Here is a 21,312-nt window from a genome sequence, read left to right on the forward strand (position 1 = left end):
CAGGATGTGACGAGTTCCATGTTGTCTCTGTGCAACCCCTGTAGGCCATGGAGCTGTAGAGCACAGGGCTGTATTCACTATTTCTAAAAAATGAGATTGATTTGAAAAATCATCATACTTTTATAAAATAACTTCAGAGTCATTTTATTGGTGTTTTTTTAGCCATTAAGGTGAACCCAGATTATGTTTCCAGGTTTTTCTCTGTAACCACAATGGCTAAAAACTTACTTTTTTTAAAAAAAATTAAGGTTGAGCTTCTTATACAATCACATGAATCCAGGGACTGGAGCTTTAAGAAAACCTCAAATATCACAAGCATCATGATAAAAACAATCACAAAAGTTGGCCACACTGCACATTTGTACACAGTGGAAGGATGTTTGAAGGGAGCTACCCTGATTTAAATCCCCATTCAAAGGACGTTATGCTATGGAGCCTACTGCAGCTATCAGATTTTAGTAGTGTGGGAGAAGATGTCACCTGCAATAGTGCATCTGTGCCAAAGACACAATCCTATGGATTTTGCACTTCTTTGAATGTATTGTTCATAGAAATCAATTGTTCTGCATGAACACACACTTCATTTCAGATATAAAGGGATATTCAGAAAAAGTATAACTCATAAAAGAGTCACAAGCAAAGTACTGGATCATAGGCCAGATCCTGCCCTTTCATGTGCTCCTGTGACTGCTTCCCATTGAATTCACACATCTGAGGACAAAATTTAGCCCCCAGCCTGCTGAATTGTCTACCACATGTTCCTGTACAAAGTAAAGGTCAGTTTCATCAATGTACACTTTAAAGAAAGACAAGCATCTCTGGGAGTTTTTCTGAAGGGGCACTTGCTTTCAGCTAATTTTCTCTTTGTTGTCTTTGCAGGATTGAATGTTAAATCTTACAGTATTGCTGGAGTGTTAACTGTAAAACCAGCATGATTGCTTTGATTCATTATCGGAAATCTGGACTCCTAGCTCACGGTAGGCTGTCATGTAAATATTCCATAGCCACACCTTTACTCTGCCTAGTACCTGGAGCCAAACACTCGAGAGAGAGAAGCGAACAGTCTCCATGCAAGTCCCAGTCATGCTCTTCCAACAGGTAAGTCCCCCGTTTAAAATCCCCCTCCCCGGAATCAGAGATCGCCATTTTTCAGCATAAGCCATGACTGTGAGAGCCAGAAGCATGGGCCAAATGATCCCAAAGCAATCTTGGCTTATGCTTTTTTACAGGTAGAGGTGGAATGTGGTCTAGTGGCTAGTGCGCTGCATGGTGACTCTGGAGATCTAGGTTCTATTCCCACCTCTACCTTCAGGCTGCTGAGTGACCTTGGGCAAATCACTTAAAATCTTTCTGTGCCTCATATTGATATTTCTAAAGCACTTTGAGATCTACTGATGAAAAGCTCTGTATAAGCAGGGGCGGCAGCTTATATGGGCTCGAGGTACTCAAGCACCAGGAATATTCAAGGCTGGGGGCTGTGCTCCACCAATAGTTGGAGCTGGGTTTCTCCCTTGCCCCCGCCTCGAAGCTTTCCTGCCTGAAAGAAAACAGCCAGTGACTCTCTCCCTTGTTTGTGCTGCTTCTGCCTAAAGCTATAGAGATCTGTGGCAGGCAGCCTCTTGGAGCATCGGGGGAGGGGAAGAGGGCGAGAGGAAGGGGAAGAAGGCACACACGTGCTTGGGAGCTCTCTCCCATGCCCCCCACCCCGGCACCCAGGGACAGCAGCAGGGGTGGGGAGGCCACACATGATGGCAACCCCCCGCCCCGGTACCCACTATAGGGGAGGTGAGTGGGCTTTCTGGACCTGAGAGAGTCCCTAGGAGCATGTGCAGTGACTGTGGTGGAGAGTGAGTGAGCTGGGGGGGGGGTGTCCCTCCCCTGGAGCTTGCTGCTGCCAGTAAGGAGCAGGGAGAGACCTCTCTGGCCCTAGCCCTGGGGCAGCCTGTCTGCATCCCAAGTTCCTTATCCCCAGCCCTGCCCCACCCCAGAGCCTGCGCCCCCAGCACCTCAACCCTGAGCACCCTGCTGTGCTGTGAACCCCTCATCCCCAGCCCCATCCCAGAGCCCTCACTTGAGGGGAAAAACGTGCAACTTAAATTTGGTGGTCAGTTTGGAGTATCGTGTTGAGCACAATTCTTGATTATTTTACACCCTTTAAAGTATACAGGTGTTACAAAGTGGGAATGTTCTTAATGTTTTCTCTGAATACTGTGTGGGTGCCTCAGTCTCCCCTATGCATTTCTCAAGGATCTAGATGGTGGGATAAGGATGTGTGATTGTTGTAGCGTCCTAGAGTGCCAGTGTGCTGCCGTCTGCAAAGAGAATGGCCGAAACCCTGTCTCCGGGCAACTGATGGCCTGGGTCGCTCTCCTGCAAGGTGCCAGCTGAAGGTGTTGGAGAACAAAGAGATCAGGTGGCCTCTTAATGCCTGAAAAAGAGACAATGGCCAGAGGACAGAGTGTCAGTGCCTGTGTGGACTTCCGGGAAGCGCATGGCGTGGAAGGGGATGCAGGGATGCTTTGGAACTACTCCATACAAAGCCAGTCAGGACTCTGGGGGAGCCTCCTCTCTCTGAGCATACTGTCTCCAGGGCAAGAAGCTTACACCTTCCTGGGTCTGACCTCGGAGCATTCAGCATGCCCTTCCACACTGTGCGCGTTCCGCAGCGAGTCTGCCCAGGCAGGTCCTGGGGCAACCAGAGGTCCCTGCACCCCAACTCTGCAGTCAGATGTGACTCTCAGCCAGGCGGTAAAAAAGAAGGTTTATTAGACGACGGGATCACAGTCTAAAACAAAGCTTGTAGGCACAGAAAACAGGACCCCTCAGTCAGGTCCATCTTGGAGGGTGGGGAGCCTAGACCCAAGTTCTGGGCCTCTCCCCATTTCCCCAGCCAGCTCCAAACTGACACTCCCTCCTCTAGTCTTTGTGTATCTTCTGGATTTCCTCTGATCTCTTTGTCCCCAGCACCTTCAGTTGGCACCTTACAGGGAAAACTGAGGCACCCATACAGTATTCAGAGAAAACATTAAGAACATTCCCACTTTGTCACAACAGGTGCAACAAAATATAATACCGTATATTGAAGCAGGCAAATGCTGCTTCTGACTTTCCACTTTTAATTGACCCTTGTAATCTTGTGTTGCTGATGCGTTGTAACTTCATTTTATATCGGCTTACAGGGTGAGAGCGGGGGGGGGGGGGGTGGACCGGGCACCACCATTTTGTGCACCACCAAAAATTATACAAACCTGCCACCTATGTGTATAAGAGCTAGCCATTATTTTTATTGACACTGCTTAATTACTGGAACAGGTATCCAAATCCCTTAGCTTTGAAAATTTCACCCTGCATGCAGCTTTTTGTTAGACCTTGTGTGGCTTTACTGCAGCTTCTATTAAATCGGTCCAGACCTGTTTGGAAAGTGAAAGTTGGTTGGTTCATTTGCCGCAGGCCTTCAGATTTTTGTAACAATCATGCCCCAAGATCCATGCACAAAGGGGACCCAGAGCTTCATAGATCTTCCCATGCTGTGGGTTAGGGAGCCATCTCTGCAACAACGGATGTCCTTTCCACTCAGATCCACTGAAGGACTCTTTATGGGTCCAGGTATCCAAGTAGCAGAGGCATAAGATGGGGTTAAATGCACATGGTTCCCCAATGGGTTCATAGAGGTTGCCCTACACACATGCTACTGCATTGGGCTGCGTTTCATTTCCATTCTCTCGCTTAACTGTGGGAAACCTCTTAAGTTAGAGGACAGAGGGCCGTGGGGACATCACCACTTCCTGGGAGTGGAGAGAGGCAGCTGGGGAGAAGTATGGAGGCAAAGGACTTTGTGCAGAAGGGCCTGGCCTCCAGTTGTACACCACAGGAGATGCAGGTTTGTGGGCAGGCCCCAGAGCCTGTTCTGGAGGCGTTGCTCTGGTCTGTAGATATTTGGTCAAGGGTGAAATCCTGCCAGTCCCCAAAATGAATACAGTTTTCCCAGAGTGAAAATGTGTCATATGGAAGGTGAAGGGAGAATTCTGTTTTGGGACAAGCTGTAAGGGTATGTCTACACAGTGAAGAAAAATCTGCATGGCACTGCCAGCTGATTCGGGCTTGTGGGGCTCAGGCTGCGTGGTTGTTTCATTGGTGTGTAGACTTCTAGGCTGGAGCCCAGACTCTAGGACCATGCCACCCCACATGGTCCTAGAGCCTAGGCTCCAGCCCAAGCCTGGCAGTCCACACAGCACTGAAACAGCCTTGCAGCCCAAGCATGAGTCGGCTGGCGCAGGCCAACCACAGGCATCTAATTATTGTATGTAGATATATCCTAAATGTTCAGCCCTTGGCCATGGGTCAAAATTCTGCACAGGCACAAAGCCTATATGTCAGTCATGCAATATCACCAATGCCAAGCATTCAAAAATCATGAGTCAGACCCCAGAAATCAAGAGACTGCCTGAGAAATCATGAGATTTATAAACAAATTGGGGTTTCTTTCTGTTTGCTGTCTAGTGTTGGAGTATTTAGGGCTCACATTTTCAGGCTTTTTGCTACAACTAGGAGGGCTAGAAAGTTACCTATTTAAAAAACAAAAGTTGAGATTCTCAGGTAATGTTGTGATTCCAACAGCTGGGCCTTTAACAGCAAACAGCACTAGATGTCTGATAAAACGGGGAGAGTTGGTAACAGTTCTCAAGCCTCAGATTTTGAGCAGGTAAGTGGTGCATAGGGCCCTCTTATGCCTCTCTGGACAGGGCAGGATCTTCTCCCACTTCATTATAAACAGCAGACATTAGCTTAGTCTTTTCCCTTTGTTTTACTGTGAGTGAAGAAATGGAAAAATGTCCATCATGAGACAGGCAAACTCACAAATAGTACCCAAGAAATGCCAAGGAACCTGCATAGATCTGCAAAAAATCAGGGGAGAAGGGGTTGCCAGTCTTTGCGGACAAGGTTTGCTGCAAACTCTGCTTTAGTGGCAACTAAATCTCTGCTTATGTTGCAAATCTTTTGATCTGGCTTTCTACAGTGCCGACACATTTACTGCAATAAAACAAATCTTTGTTCTGGTGAGTGTTTTTTAACCTACGCGAAGAGGGAGGAAAAGAACCAAGCAAGTAATCTGAGTTATAGCTCTTCTTTCATTGACCTCATAATGAATTATTGCTGTTGAACTTTAATCAGCCTTTCCTATAACTCATTTTTTGAGATTGCTACCTTTTAAGAGACTTGTAAAATTGCATCATTAAAAATTATTAGTACACTGAAAATGTGTCTGCATGCATTAATTCAGTTTGGGGCCACAGTCTTGCTATTGCAAAGTGAGGTTTATACTATGGCAAATGAGTGTTCAGGAAAACAGAGCCTGGTGTTCTCACCCCCTTTCTGTACATTTAATTCCTTGAAATGGCAATTCATTAAAGAACATAATAGATGCCTATTAAAAAAGAACCTATACTATAGATATATATACACGGAGAGAAAGATAGCTATATCTCCTCTAAAATACTGATACTATGAGCTGGTTCATAGAGGGATTTCAGTTTCTTTGTACGTTATTTCACCTACAATTTCAAAGGCAGATGGTCCTTCTGTACGCAATAGGTTAAAACTGCAGTTCTTGAACTGTGGCCCATGGAGCAATTATTGGTGGACAATAGAGTGCTGGCATAGGCACAGATATTACCACGTGAGTTACACAGGATGTGACATGAAGTTTTGAAGCTGCTGAATATGAAGAATTTTATCAGTGCTCAAATGAGTTGAAATTACCTGCAGTTAGCTCTATAGTTTAGTTTGTGCTCAGCAAAAAAATTAAGCTAGCTCATTTTATAGGTTTAATTAATATTTGTAATCATTTTTAGAAATCAGAAAGGCCCACAGATTTGGCATTTCAAGTAATGAATGGGTCTAGGGTTGGAAACTCATAATACGTTAAGCACGTTTGCTTTTCTGCAGTTTGAAGAGATCAGAAGCTTCTGGGGAATATTTTTCCAAGAGCAGAGATGGGAATTCTGGAGACATCTTGTGATGTTTTCCGTCTTCTGAAAGGCTTTGTTTGATAGCCAGAAGTAACTCAGTGGTCGCATTTTCTTGTACAATATTCCAAGGGGTTTATAAGATATCTGATCACTTGAGACTCAAAGAAAGGGGATGAAGTGTCAAACAACTGAAATGTATCCGCTGCCTGACAGGTGAGTGTGCACCTGTTAAACTATATTAGGCTACACACTAACTGTACAGTACAGTCAAATAGGCTCAACACCATAATCACCACCTTGCTCGCTCGATACCACAACTCAACAACACAATAAGTCACGGCAGTCTCCATAGAAGCTCATACGTGGAAAAAGAGTAGTTTAAAGAGAAACCCTATACACTAAAACATCTACCTCATGTGTCTTCCCAGGAGCAGGAACCATGTCAGTGACAATGACATTTTTTTCTGCCTTTACTGGAAAGCACTAGTGGATAAAAATAAGTCACCCATAGATGGGAAAAGTAGAAGTGAAGGAGAGATAATATTGTGTTAAGGTACTAAAAGCTCTACCATAGACTAAGGGTCTGGACAAATCACAATCTCTATGGGCCTCGGTTCCCTGCCAGTTATTCCACCATTTGTCTGTTTAGACTATAAACTCTTTAGGGCAATGACTGCCTTGTCCTAAGTGTTTGTACAGGGCCTAACACACTAGAGCCCAGATCTCCACTGGGGCCTCTTGATACTACCATAAGACAAACAATGATTAATTACAACAACAGTGGGCCTAATTCATCTCTGGCATAACTCCATTGGTGCTGGTAACGTTACAGAGCCAAATTCATCCCAGGTATATGTCAAAAGTGTTTCAATAGCACTAAGCATAATGAAGGGGACAGACAATATTTTAGCAGAGGATAAAAGAAAAGAAAGCACTGCATTTCGTCCTCAGTATCTTAGCTGCTTAGATCCCAGGATGATGAATGTGGTATAAATACCAAGATAGACAATTAGTGAACATCTGCTATGGGCCACAGGAGCAGAGAATAGCAGGAACAAGAAATTCTTGGATCAGTTGTCAAGGAACTGGAAAACCCAAGATACTGTACTCTTGGATTGGGGGGGGGGCGGGGGAGGTTTACTACCCAGACAGCTGTTGAGTAACAAATACCAGGGCCACCTTGTGGGGGTGGGGGAATTCAAGTGGGGCAATTTGCAGGGGCCCCCACAAGAATATAGTATTCTATAATATTGCAACTTTTTTTTATGGAAGGGCCCCCCGAAATTGCTTTGCCCCAGGCCCCCTGAATCTTCTGGGCAGCCCTGACAAATATGGCTAATCATGGCAATAATGTACAGTCCTAATTCATTACGAAGTCACTCCCATATGTTTAGACTTGTACTTACAGTAGGAAGTGAGAGTGATACATCCTTATGTGTGAAGCAATGGAGTGGAGTACCTAGCTGCTCATCAACAAATAGCTGGCACAGAGTCAGCCATGTCTTCTGTAAAAAGATAATCTTTACTAGATTATAGATTTTACCTGAGTACTTCAGAATACATGGCAACTTTTCGGGTAACCTTAGTGAAAAATGTTTCAGCAATTGCCATGTTTAAAAAAAAAAACAGTCAAGAGATGCTGATTCAGACCATGATTTATGTCCATAACTTTTGCTGATCTTGAAAAAGAAATTTACAAATATAAACTCAATCTGTTGTACTGAATACACTTAATGTGGCTCCCTCCTGCTGATCTAGAGGTGGAAAGAGGTTTTTAAAAAAACAGCAATAGTTGCTTAATGCAGTCTGGTAATGAAAGAAAGGGTGATGATGTTTTCATTGATATAGCTATATGGCATTTTCCTCAATCACAAGCAATAATTTTCTAATTGTTTTTAGAAATCAGAAAGGCCCACAGATCTGGCATTTCAAGTAATGAATGGGTCTAGGATTGGAAGCTCATAATAGCTCCAGAAAAGTACTGAGAGCTCAAAATGGAGCTAATGTTGTTCTGGAAAGGAATTGTCCCAGCTACTCACTGTTTAGGGATGCTGCATAGATAGCTACTGATAATTTCAATGTAGTTTTCTCCCATTTATGTGATTCTCTGCTCCCGGAGTATGGTTATGTGCGCTGCCTAATCATTCTTTGGTCATTTGTCAGTAACTATGCCATATGCAGATTTCTGTCATATGAGGGTCACACAATCGTTCTTAACCAATCAGAGTGCAGGGATTTGCATAATTACAGTACTATTATTCCTCAATTACATTCCTCTGAATATGCAAATCTCTCCGCACTGGCTATTATAATCCCTCTGCTCTGATTTGCTCTGATGCGAAGAATTTTTCAAGCTATTTGCTAGCAACAGAGAGAGATTCTTGACACAGCATCTTATTCCCTGGTGTGGTGGCAGAACAACTTAAAAAGTTATGTGAGCTAGAAGAACAACAAAAAGCAAGGGGAAAAAGAGCCATGAAACTTATGAAAGGGAAAGTTTTGTTTAGACACAAATGCCTCTTGCCTCATAATTCCTTCTTTAGAAATAGGTTTGATATCACTGAAGTCAATGAGAGCCGGACAGCACTCAGAGCATCACTTCTGCCCATCCTTCCCCCCTTGCAGAACAGTGGGATTTAGCTGTACAGTACAGATCATATTTCTGTCTCCGTTATTGTTTCCCCTGGGAAATCACAGCTTTGAAACATGATATAAAACAAAAAATAATAGGCCCAATCTTCAGTTGGCATAAACGGTAAAGTTTCATTGATTTCAGTGGAGCAGATTTAGATCTGGCCCCTTGTAGTTATCCAAGGGAGAAGCCTATATAGAGGAATAGAGACCATAACCATATGTGTAGTTAACACCACCTCAGCCCTCAGTCTCTGGGTTTATTCAACCCAGGCTACAGTGAATGACTGTGACTTAAGTTGGTCTCTGTATTGTAGAACATGTGTTTGTGTGTATATCTAAGGCATGAGATGTTACCGTAACCCCAAAACCTATAATTAACCTTGTTTCATTCAATTAGCAACGTTTTTCTACACTGAAAAATATCACTAAAATAGTAACATTAGAGCCTGTTTAACTTCCTCTGCCTAATTTGCAAAGCATAGGTAAAATTCTCGTCTGACTGAAGATAGTGGGAAAAACTTCCATTGACTGCAGTGCGGCCAGGATTTCTCCCAGCGTTTCCTGCTTGGCAGAGAAGAACAATGGTATGGAGGTATTATTAGCGATTATCTTTGAAAAGACATGGAAGATGGGAGAGATTCCAGAAGACTGGAAAAGGGCAAATATAGTGACCATCTATAAAAAGGGAAATAAGGACAACCCGGGGAATTACAGACCAGTCAGCTTAAGTTCTGTACCCAGAAAGATAATGGAGAAAATAATTAAGCAATCAGTTTGCAAACATCTAGAAGATAATAAGGTGATAAGTAACAATCAGCATGGATTTGTCAAGAACAAATTGTGTCAGACCAATCTGATAGCTTTCTTTGACAGGGTAACAAGCCTTGTGGATGTAGGGGGGGAAGTGGTAGATGTGGTATATCTTGACTTTAGTAAAGCTTTTGATATTGTCTCGCATGACCTTTTCATAAACAACCTAGAGAAATGCAACCTAGATGGAGCTAGTATAAGGTGGGTGAAAAACTGGTTGGAAAACCATTCCCAGAGAGTAGTTATCAGTGGTTCACAGTGATGCTGGAAAGGCATAACAAGTGGCATCCCACAGGGATCAGTTCTGGGTCTGGTTCTGTTAAATATCTTCATCAATGACTTAAATAATGGCATAGAGAGTACACTTATAAAGTCTGTGGACAATACCAAGATGGGAGGGATTGAAAGTGCCTTGGAGGATAGGATTATAATTCAAAATGATCTGAACAAACTGGAGAAATGGTTTGAAATTAAAGGAAGAAATTCAATAAGGACAAACGCAAAGTACTCCACTTAGGAAGGAACAATCAGTTGCACTCACATAAAATGGGAAATGACTGCCTAGGAAGGAGTACTGCAGAAAGGGATCTAGGGATTATAGTGGATCACAAGCTAAATATGAGTCAACAATGTAACACTGTTGCAAAAAAATAAAAAAGTGATCATCATTTTGGGATGTTTTAGCAGGAGTGTTGTAAGCAAGACATGAGAAGTAATTATTCTGCTCTACTCCATGCTGATTAGGGCTCAGCTGGAATATTGTGTCCAGTTCTGGGTGCCACATCTCAGGAAAGATGTGAACAAATTGGAGAAAGTGCAGAGAAGAGCAGCAAAAATAATTAAAGCTCTAGAAAACATGACCTATGAGGGAAGATGAAAAATTTTGGGTTTAGTCTGGAAAAGAGAAGACTGAAAAGGACATGATAACAGTTTTCAAGCACATGAAAAAGTTGTTACAAGGAGGAGGGAGAAGAATTGTTCTTCTTAACCTTTGAGGATAGGACAAGGAGCAATGGGTGTAAATTGCAGCAAGGGAGGTTTAGATTGGACGTTAGGAAAAACTTTGTAACTGTCAGGGTGGTTAAACACTGGAATAAATTGCCTAGATAGGTTGTGGAATCTCCATCATTGGAGATTTTGAAGAGCAGGTTAGACAAACACCTGTCAGGGATGGTCTAGATCAGTGTTTCCCAAACTTGGGACGCCACTTGTGTAGGGAAAGTCCCTGGCAGGTTTGGCTGATCGCGGCTCCCACTGGCTGTGGTTTGCAGCTCCAGGCCAATGGGGCTGCTGGAAGTGGCACAGGCCGAGAGATGTACTGGCCACCGCTTCCAGCAGCTCCCATTGGCCTGGAGCAGCGAACCGCAGCTAGTGGGAGCCACGATCAGCCGGACTTGCCTACCCGGCAGGTAAACAAACTGGCCCGGCCCACCAGAGGGTTTCCCTACCAGGGCCGATGCAACCATTCAGGCAAACTAGGTGGGCGCCTAAAAGTCCCCTCAAGCGAGGAGGTGGAGTGGAGGTGAGCTGTGTGGGGGGCCATGCGGAGGGCTGCCCGCAGTAATGGGGGGGTGCACAAGGGAACAGCTCCCCGCCGCAGCTCACCTCCACTCTGCCTCCTCCGCTGAGCACACAGCCCAGCTCTAAGTCTCCTCCAATCAGCACCACACGCCCGAGCGGGGAGGAGAATAGAGCGGCACCGGCATGCTCAGAGCAGGAGGCAGAGCCGAGGTGAGATGGATGGGGAAAAACCCAGGCAGGGTTAGCTTCCATGGGGGGAGTCTCCCCAGGCAGGGTTAGCTGCCGTGGCGGGGTCAGTCTTCCCAGGCCGGGTTAGCTGCCACGGGAGGATGAGGGAGAGTCTCCTGGGTGGGGTTAGCTGCTGTGGGGGGACATGGGGAGTCTCCCCGGGAGGGATTAGTTGCTGTGGGGGGACGGGGTGGAGAAGGGTTAGCTGTTGTGGTGGGGGGGGTAGCTGCTGTGGGGCTGAGTTAGCTGCCGTGGGGGGGGGGTAGGGTTAGCTGGGTGGGGAATGCAAGGTGGAAGTTTCGCCTAGGGCGCAAAACTTCCTTGCACCGGCTCTGTTCCCTACACAAGCAGCGTGCAAGGTTTGGGAAACATTGGTCTAGAGAATAGTCTGCCATGAGTGTAGGTGACTGGACTAGATGACCTCTGGAGGTCCCTTCCAGTCCTATGGTTCTTTACATGTGTGGCATAGAATCATAGAGACTGGCACCAGACCCACACTCTTAGAAGACAATGGAATGATTGCTATTGACTTCAGTGGCAGTTGGAGAAGACCCTCAGACAGTAGCTTTCTCTTAGTGATTTTTTTGGCCAAATTCTACCCACACTTAACTCTCAGTGTAAAAACAGTGCTGCTCAAAGGTGATATTACAAACAGGTTTGGAGACTTCCCTGTTCAACGGTGATATCACAAGCGTTTTCCCCAAAATTCTTAGTTTCATCAGTGAATTAATGTATCAATTGGATTTTTCACTAGTATAATTGAGAGCAGAAGTTGGCCCTGTACAGCTCTCTCTTTTATTATGTGAAATGTAGGGAACTTATTAATAACAATTAAGTTAAAATAGAGTGTGAACATATCAACTATGTCATTTGAAAACCGATGAAGTTATCCTATTCTTGTTTCCTCGTGACAGCAATCATTTTCACTAAATACAAATTTTATTGCACTACACAATTGCTCTATCCTTGTTTCCTCATAGATTTACAAATATATGTCATCTCAGGAACTGATTGTTGATAGAGGGAAGCAGTTACTGTGAATTTGATTATGACACTGGAAAAAGGTCAATGCACTAAGTCAAAATGCCTATGGAGTAGGAAGTCTTGGGAGACCCTGAAAAGAATGATTATAGCTTCAGTTGGAAACGTGTTTTGACACTCTTTATGAGATGTTATGTATGCGATGGATAAATATCAGCCTGTGTATAAAGACTACAAGGAAACGCAGATATACAGTAGCCATGATTTATAAGTAACATACAAGTACTTGAAATGTAAATATAGAATAAGGGTAAGATTGCTGCGGCTGATCCTAGGTTCCCCCAAATAATAAAGCAATTTTATTTGAGACCATCCATCTCTCTCTCTTGTTCAAACATCCATTGTCTATTTAAAGTTTTTCATTTGCCTGTAGGCCTTTCCTTTGAGTGATTTTCTTCGTTCAGCAAAATCACTTGACTGTCTTTTGAAAACAGACTTCATTTTGGTATGTTTTTGTATGTTCTGGTACAACACCAGTTTCTCCAATTTTCTGTGTTAATAGAAAATGTCTCTCAAAGCTTCAGATCAGCTGTTTCCATTACTAGATAAACCTACTGGCCATTCAAGAGGGAAAAATACAAATAAAGATACATTTGTGTCAGGTCAGACTAAGGAAAACTTCCCTAGTGTGGGATATTTCTGAGATTTGTTTTTCTTTTTTAAAATGATTCCTGTCAGGCTCCTTTTCTAGAGGATAAATATGGACTGATATGTAAAATCATTCACTGGGGTATCCTCCTCTGTCATAAACAGATTGTTAAGGGTTAATGTCTCTTGTACCTGTAAAGGGTTACAAGTAGGGAACTGGACACCTGACCAGAAGACCAATCAGAAGACAAGATACTTTTAAATTTGGGTGGAGGGAAGTTTTTGTGTGTGTTCTTTGTCCATTGTGTGTTCTTCTCTTGGAGGGTCTGAGAGAGACCAGACATTACTACAGGCTCTCTAAGTTTCTTTTCCAAATAGTAAGTAAAAACAGGCGGTTTAGGCTTTTTGATTGTTTTACTCTATTTGCAATTGTGGATCTGTCTGGTTAACTTTTAGATGTGTAGTTGCTGGGAATATTTTGATTTGTATTGGTACTGGGGGGAAAGTCTCTTTCTGGTGTCTGTAAGCTATAGAACCCTGTAATATTTACATCTTGAAGTTACAGAGATAATTTTTTACTTTTTCCTTTCTTTTATTAAAAGATTTCTTTTTTTAGAGAACCTGATTGATTTTTTTCCCTTGTTTCCCTTGTGTTATTCCAGGAGATTGGGATAACTCACCAGGATGGGTGGTGGGGGGAGATGGGAGGGGGAGAGATAGAATCTCTCTTTGTTTTCCTTGAATCTGTTTGCCTCTTTGTGGAAGGGAAGGGAGATGCTTCTCTGTGTGGTGATTTAAGAGGTTGGATCAGTATCTCTCAGGATAGCCCAGGGAGGGAAATTCTGGGAGGGGGAAAGGTGGGGGAATGGTTTATTTCTCCTTGTTTTAAGAACCCAAGGGATCTGGGTTCTTGGGGTCCCCAGGGAAGGCTGGGGAGGTCAGAGTGCCCCAAAACACTATATTTTTGGGTGGTGGCAGCACTATCAGATATAAGCTGGTAATTAAGCTTAGAGGATTCAGGTGCTAGTATCTCATTTTCTGAACTCTACGGTTCAGATCTGAGAAGGAATGCTATGACATCCTCCCATGTCTTTGACTCTCTGACATGACTAATACTCACTTTAATAGTCTATCATTAGCAATGCAGGTGTTCCTGCTGTAAAGCAAGAATAGTTTACGGACTATCAAATAACTAGAGAAAGCAAAGAAGCAAGTGGAGAAGAATCATTTTGCTTTATGCAAGCAGGATCCATGTTTGGCATTTTAGAACACGGAGTAAAAGGAGAGAAATGCAACACATAATTTTACCGTAAATATTGTCCTTTAGGAGAATCCTACTAAAGGAAGTGAAATTTGCTGCTCGAGAGGTGCCCAAATGACCATACTGGAAACTGAAGTGCTATGTTTAGTCACAAAGCAGGTAAAGTCCAGACAGCAGCAATGCAAACTTCTTTATACTAACCTACCCCCCTAATACAGAAGAACTCACCCACAAAGCTTTAGGGTTAAGAGGGTTAGTCCAGCCTTCCTCAGTACTTGACCTCCCTGAATGACCAATCACTCATTCTGGTTTACACTGTACAGAACTTCAAGCCATTGCACAAATAAAAATGAAAGAACAGCTGTAGGGACAAAACCTTTTTCAAAACCACATAATGGACGTATTCTGGTCAAAAAAAGGAAAATAGGCTAGTCAAGCAAACATGCCTTTTGCCTCTTTCCATGACTATTGCTCTTTCTCATGGCCCAGGCCCTAACGGAGCAAAGCACTTAAACATGTGCTTACCTGTAAGCACAAGCAGTCCTGTTGATGTCAAAGAGATTGCTCCTATGCTTAAAGTTAAGTATGTGGTTATTCATTTTGCTGGACCGAGATCCACATGAACACAGTAACAAGAGTTAGCAGCACGTATGCAAGTAGACAGCAGAGCTGGAGTATCCCAACCGTGCATGATAGGACTTCGCTACCCTGAAAGAATGTGTAAAAGCAAATAAAATGGCTGCATGATTGCCGTTTCCATTCTGTTAATTCAGCTGAACTGATGCTTCATTAATACTGCAATACGGATTTCATTTTAAACAAAACCCTACTGGGCATATGATGTCATTTTACTTGTAAAACGAATCCTTACCAAAAGCAATGCAATTCATTTCATGAGACATGCCACGAAATACATTGTGTTAACAGCATACCAAAAGAGGCAGATTTGCACTGCCCTCACTTTTCTTAATGATCAGGAAAAGGCATTTTAATAAACAGGTTCTTATGTTGGGATCTCATGTTGACCTGATGCTTAGTTGCATTGTTTAATTATATAGCAAAATCCCAAGTACCCTCTTGAACACCACATATTAAACTGTGGTGCTTTCCTTCTTGCATCAATGACACTTTCAAAATACAGTTGAGCATTAAAGTCTTTGTTTCTTAATATCATGGGGAGGGAGCAGTGCAGGAGGAGTGGATTTTGCACATTAGCAATGCCATGTCCCTGCAGCAGGAATGCAGCAGAAGCAATAGCACAACCCACATTCCACAGTACCTGGTTGCAGCAATCATAAAGCAGTCACTGACTGAACAGCATAGGGAAAGCTTGGCAAAGGAGAAGGGAACGAGCAGCATTGCTTACGACCCGTGAGGAAAGATTACATTCCCCTACTGTAACATGCACAGCGTATGTTACTTGTAGTAATATCACAGTAGATGCTGAATTGGCAGTAACTGCTGTTTTGCTAGAAGTACATTAGGATTTTAAGATAGAAAAGGAGCTATCACAGTTCAGGGCAACTGCACGTGGATTGACCCTCAGTAGATCAGTAAGGGCTCCCACACTCTGGCTTCCAACTCTCGCCTTTCTTGGGTGGAGATGTATGGCTCTCTCCCTTCTGACCGAGGCATTCCCAGGATGGACAGTTCCCTGCCTATGCCGTCATTCCTTGCACAGACGGTTGTCCTAGGACAGTGGTTCTTAACCAGGGGTATGTGTACCCCTGGGGATACCAGAGATCTTTCAGGAAGTACATCAACTCATCTAAATATTTGCCTAGTTTTACAACAGGCTACATAGAAAGCATTAGGGAAGTCAGTACAAACTAAAATTTCATACAGACGGTGACTTTTTTATAGTGCTATATATACACTAAAGTGTTAGTACAATATTCATATTCCAATTGATTTATTTTATAATTATATGGTAAAATGAGGAAGTAAGCAATTTTTCAGCAGTAGTGTGTGGGGACACTTTTGTATTTTTCCGTCTGAATTTGTAAGCAAGTAGTTTTTAAGTGAAGTGAAACTTAAGGGTGCACAAGACAAATTCAGACTCCTGAAAGTCTGGAAAGGTTGACAGCCACTGTCCAAGGACGCCTGCTTACTTTCCTTTTCAGAGACAGAACAGTAATTGCTACAGATAAAAGTTCCCACGTGGTTCTTTCTCAGCAAGTTTACTTTATTCTTACGGTACAAAGCATCACAGAGAAAACACGTTAAAAACAATAAAACCTGCATGACTCTCATAAGCTTACCAGAGTTCATCCCAGCTCTCACATGGGCTCCGGCAAGTGCACTCTTTTAATACCCAACCCTATGGCTTCCTTGTGGGTACAAGTTCTTCAGAGGTTCAGTTCCCTTTTTATACAGTTCAGGGGTCTTTGAACTGGAGTTTCCAGATGTAGGTAATTAGTATACAAAGGGTCTCTCTCCTCAGGGCATATCTTCAAAGGGGAAGAATTTACATTCCCCTCACTTCAAGGTATTTCTGAAGGAAATCCACTTCGCACGTATTCACACTGCCTCCTTGCTGTTGGATGCAGTATTGCAGTCTTTTTCCCCACTCCTGGCATACTCTATAAGCCATCTCCCTGTCTCTAACAGTCTTCTATATCTTGTCCCTCTGGTAAAGCTTAAGTTACTCTTGTCCCCTTCTTGGGGTTTATGCCACTTTGCTGATGACCGGAGGGGAAACCTAGGTCTGTCTACTACTCTGGGTTCCAACCCAGGGACCCTATAAACAGCAACCACGTACTGCTCAATTCAATTAATTGCTGCTGCTTTCTTGGGCCTCCTTCAGCCTACTCCTTTATCTTCACTCTTAGCTCAGGGCCAAAGTTCTCAGGTCCCTCTCTCCCTGCAAACCCAGCTATGCAAGTGTAGCCAACGAGAAGGCCTGGCTAATCCTCTGGCTCGTGTGGCCAGAGGGGAGCAGCCTTCCCTGCTCCTCTGGTCCCAGCCAGGGTCTGCCCTGCTACGGACTTGAAGCTCCTTTTATCGGAGCCTGCTGGGTTCTGACTGGCTGTTGTTAGCGCTTCAGGGGCCAGGTCTCTGTATTTTCCAAGATGGCTGCTCTGGACAGGCCTCTTTAGGCAGGTCTGGAGGATCTAGCTTCAGGGTTCCATTCCTCCTGCATTGCTGGAGGGGCTTAGTAGAATCACGGGGCCTGCCATAAGGAGCTTCATAGGCCAGGTGCACCTTGTCAGAAGTACTTAGCACAGAAACTGTCTTATCTTGTTGCTTTGAAACTAAGGGTGTCATAAAAAGTACTTTTCTAAAGAAAAGCACTTACCAATGTACATATATCAGAAGTAGAGGTCCCAGAGGCTGGCTTGATTGCACAGGAATGCACTGAAAGTTAAGTCAGCAGTCCAGAGTTTCATGAGGCAACTTCTTCAGGGAGCAAATTTTTCTGGTGTGACTCCTAATTTTTGTGAGTGATATCTCTAGTGTGTTCTTCGGAACAGCGCTTGAAAGAGGCTTCTGAAATGAAGCCTACTGCCTATAACCACATTGCTGAACCTGTTAAGCATTGCATTCTGCACAAGCACCTACACACCGATTTTCATTATGGAGTCAAACACTTCTGAGGTACCCACACCTACATATAAAAGATCTACAGAAAGATCCTAGAATGTACTTTTGAATGACTTAATCTAATAAATCCACCAAAAAAATCCCAAAGGTTGGGATGGAGCCACAATTCCACTTTTGGAAACCCTCTTCCAAACTTTTGGTGGTACTCCATTTGGAGCCCCTGGATCCAACCCACCCTTGTTTTTTGTTTCTAGGGTCCTTATTTCCAGCTCCAGTTAGTGCATGAGCCAAAATCTCTTGAGATTAATTTCTCATGGTATTTAGATGACTATGGTTGGACCTGATAAGCCTTCAAATATGTAAAGTGCTGTTTAGTTACTCCCCTAGACTCTGTAACTGTTCTCTATGTCCGCTGAGAAGTAATCAGATTAATCTGCAGCAAGGGAGATTTCAGTTAGATATAGGAAACATTTTCTAACTTGGAGGATAGGTAAGTACCAGAATAGGCTTCCAAGGAAGGCTGTAGAATCCCCACCATTGAAGGGGTGAACACTTGTTAGGGATAGTCTAGGTCAGGGGTCGGCAACTTTTGGCACATGGCTCGCCAGGGTAAGCACCTTGGCAGACTGGGCTGGTTTGTTTACCTGCCACCTCTGCAGGTTTGGCAAATCATGGCTCCCACTGGCTGCAGTTCACTGCTCCAGGCCAATGGGGGCTGCAGGAAGCGGTGCAAGCCGAGGGATGTGCTGGCCGTTGCTTCCCACAGCCCCCATTGGCCTGGAGCGGCAAACCACGGCCAGTGGGAGCCGTGATTGGCTGAACCTGCGGACATGGCAGGTAAACAAACTGGCCTGGCCTCCTAGGGTGCTTACTCTGGTGAGCCGTGTGCCAGAGGTTGGCAATCCCTGGTCTAGGTATACATAGTCCTGCATCAATGTGTGTGTGCAGGGAATGGACTAGATGACCTCTTGAGGTCCCTTTCAGCCCTATCTTTCTATGATATCAGCCCACAGATGGTAGAGATATTGAGACCCTAAACACACACACACACACACACACACACACACACACACACACACACACACACACACACACACCCTATCAATAAATTGTGGTGTTTAATAAGTTTTGGAGTTATTTTCCCCACCGAGATAGTTTTGGTAAGAGGTGGTCACAAATGAAAATCTAGATACACACTATTGCCCTTCCTCCCAAGCAGACAACAGAGCACATGCTGACGGTATAAGATGACAATGTTGTCCAAAATGTTCAGGAGAAAGGATTGTGACAGCAGCTGTAGAGAGCTGACACTAGCTAAGATAAGCTTCTGATGCTCCCTCCACTGACACCCAGACCTGACATGTCCCACCATGGCAAGAGCTATCCAATGCTCTCAAGAGAATCCATTTATTGCTGAAGTGCCTGATTACAGGAGATGTTGCTAGGATTTTCCCTGCCCTCTCCCCTGGACTCTGTATCTGGGCTAGTATGAGTGTTTCGGAAAAGGCCCCAGAGCTTGCTAACACTCTCTTAGCCCACTTCTCTCTTGTAATGGGGAGAAGGTGTAGAACTTCTTCAGACCTATCTTCAAAAGCTACTACTGCAGCATCCCCCTAAAAGTATCCTCCTAAAATCTGCACCTTCATCCCAAACTTAAGCTGCTAGTGGTGGGAGAAATCTCAAACTGACAGTAAAACAAAGAACATCCCATTTCTGGGTACAATCACAGGTTTTAAAAAATAAATTGCCCTTGGGTACAAATAGTTAATTTGATTGTGAAATTTTGCTCAGAGCCAATCTGCTACAGTCTCAGGAAACACTTCCATCACCACCAGGCGATACTTAGCCACTATTGCCCTCAGAACCAGCCTTATTTTTATATTGCTCATAATTAGAGCAAAGTAATAAATAGCTTATTGGAAGCTATGTTCTTCCAGTGAACTTGCAAACCGTATGAAAATGCAGAGGATGAGATCAGCCATGCACTTTGTAAGGCTTTAAGGGCCACCTACTCTTATTTTGAATAGCACTTCATTCAACAAATATTCACACTGAAGTCAATGGAACTACTTGTGGCATGAAGTGGTACCCACATGAATCACATTAGAATATTAAAATCCAGCCCTCAGTTTCTGTTATGTATATGCAGAACTGCAGCAATTAAAAATATTTCTCATGCCGATAGGGCTGGTTTGTACATTGCAACTTCATGTCAATTAGTGTCATTGCAACTTCATGTCAACTTCATGGAATTAGTAACACTGTGTTCCACTGCTTTCTCTGTAGTTCTTTGTTTGATCTGTTCATCATTCAAGTCCTCAAATGAAAATCAGCTGCATTCAACAAACTGGTCATTCTTAATGGTTTATCCTTAGTCATGTACTGGGTGGGGGCAGGAATTTTTTTGATAGCTCAATGGCCCTGGTTCATTGTTGCTTGGGGCAGATTGAGAGGAAGGAGCTGTATGGGCACATCTCTTACCATCCTCCAGCCTTCTCTTCAATATCCCCTGTTTAAATTTTCTCTTCTAATAGTAGGACTAAAAACAGATTCTTTTTTATTTCCATAGTTATACTTAGCAGACCTGAAACACCACTGGAGTCCATATCAGCATGGCCTGATTAGAGAAGAAAATGACAATGAGGTAATGTAGTAAAATCAATTGCGTTAAAGAGATTCTGCACTGTTGACTGGTTCCATTTGCTTTTCTAATTCATGCCATTTGTATCATCAGTCGATTCTGTGGGCCAAATGCATCCTCTAGTGTAACCCTATTAAAAATCAATGGAGTTACACAGGGGATTAATTGGGTCCAGCCGAGAGCTGGTGTAAGCAAGCCCAACTTCAGTAAATCAATACTAGTAATTTGAAGACAGTGGAGTCACACTTATTTGCACTGATCTTAGATTTGGCCCAATCACTCTAAAACTTATTACTGGATAGGCGTAGTCTCAGTAGTTAATAATAGCCATTAACAAAAGGCTGTTGCATAGGAAAAGTCATTTTCATCACCTAAGTGATAAGTGGAAAACTCCGGAGCCCTTTACTGTTTCAGGAACATAAAATGGTTGCACTACAAGACACTTGTTGGGATGGAAAAACAGATCTTTGGGGATCATGACTTAGGAAGAATTCATTGTTTCCCATCCTCAGAGGCTAAGACATCAGAATATTAATGTTCTCTATAGCTTATGAAATAGAGAAGAAACCTATAAATATTTGGCAGCTTGACTGACTGGCTTCCTAGAAATCTTTTCCTGTAGGTTACTGTTCCCAGTTCAACATCCCAGAGCATCCCTTCTTGGCTGGTTTCAACTGCGTCCTGCATCAGTTTCTCCTCTTACCACAGGTTTGTCCCATCTCCCCAAACCCAAGAGGGCAGACACCTAGCTTCAAGTCCAGTTTCATGCCTTTCACTCATGCCATCACTTTATTTTGTGAAAATAAAAAGTTAAAGCTCTGCTGCCTCATATAGACTTTTACATGGTCTTCACTTGAGAATCCCCCTTCACTCAGGGCTTACGGTTTAGTTCAGGGATTGTCAACCTTTGGCATGCGGCCCGCCAGGGTAAGCCCCCTGGTGGGCTGGGCCAGTTTGTTTAAATGCAAGACTATGGATCTGCAGCCTAAATTTCTTAGCTATTAAAACACTTGTTTTTTAGGATTACGTATAGGCCTATTATTGGTTACAAGAATTGATTTCAAGAAGCTATCAGA

This window comes from Gopherus evgoodei, chromosome 10 (assembly GCF_007399415.2).
Source record: "Gopherus evgoodei ecotype Sinaloan lineage chromosome 10, rGopEvg1_v1.p, whole genome shotgun sequence".
Taxonomy (NCBI): domain Eukaryota; kingdom Metazoa; phylum Chordata; order Testudines; family Testudinidae; genus Gopherus; species Gopherus evgoodei.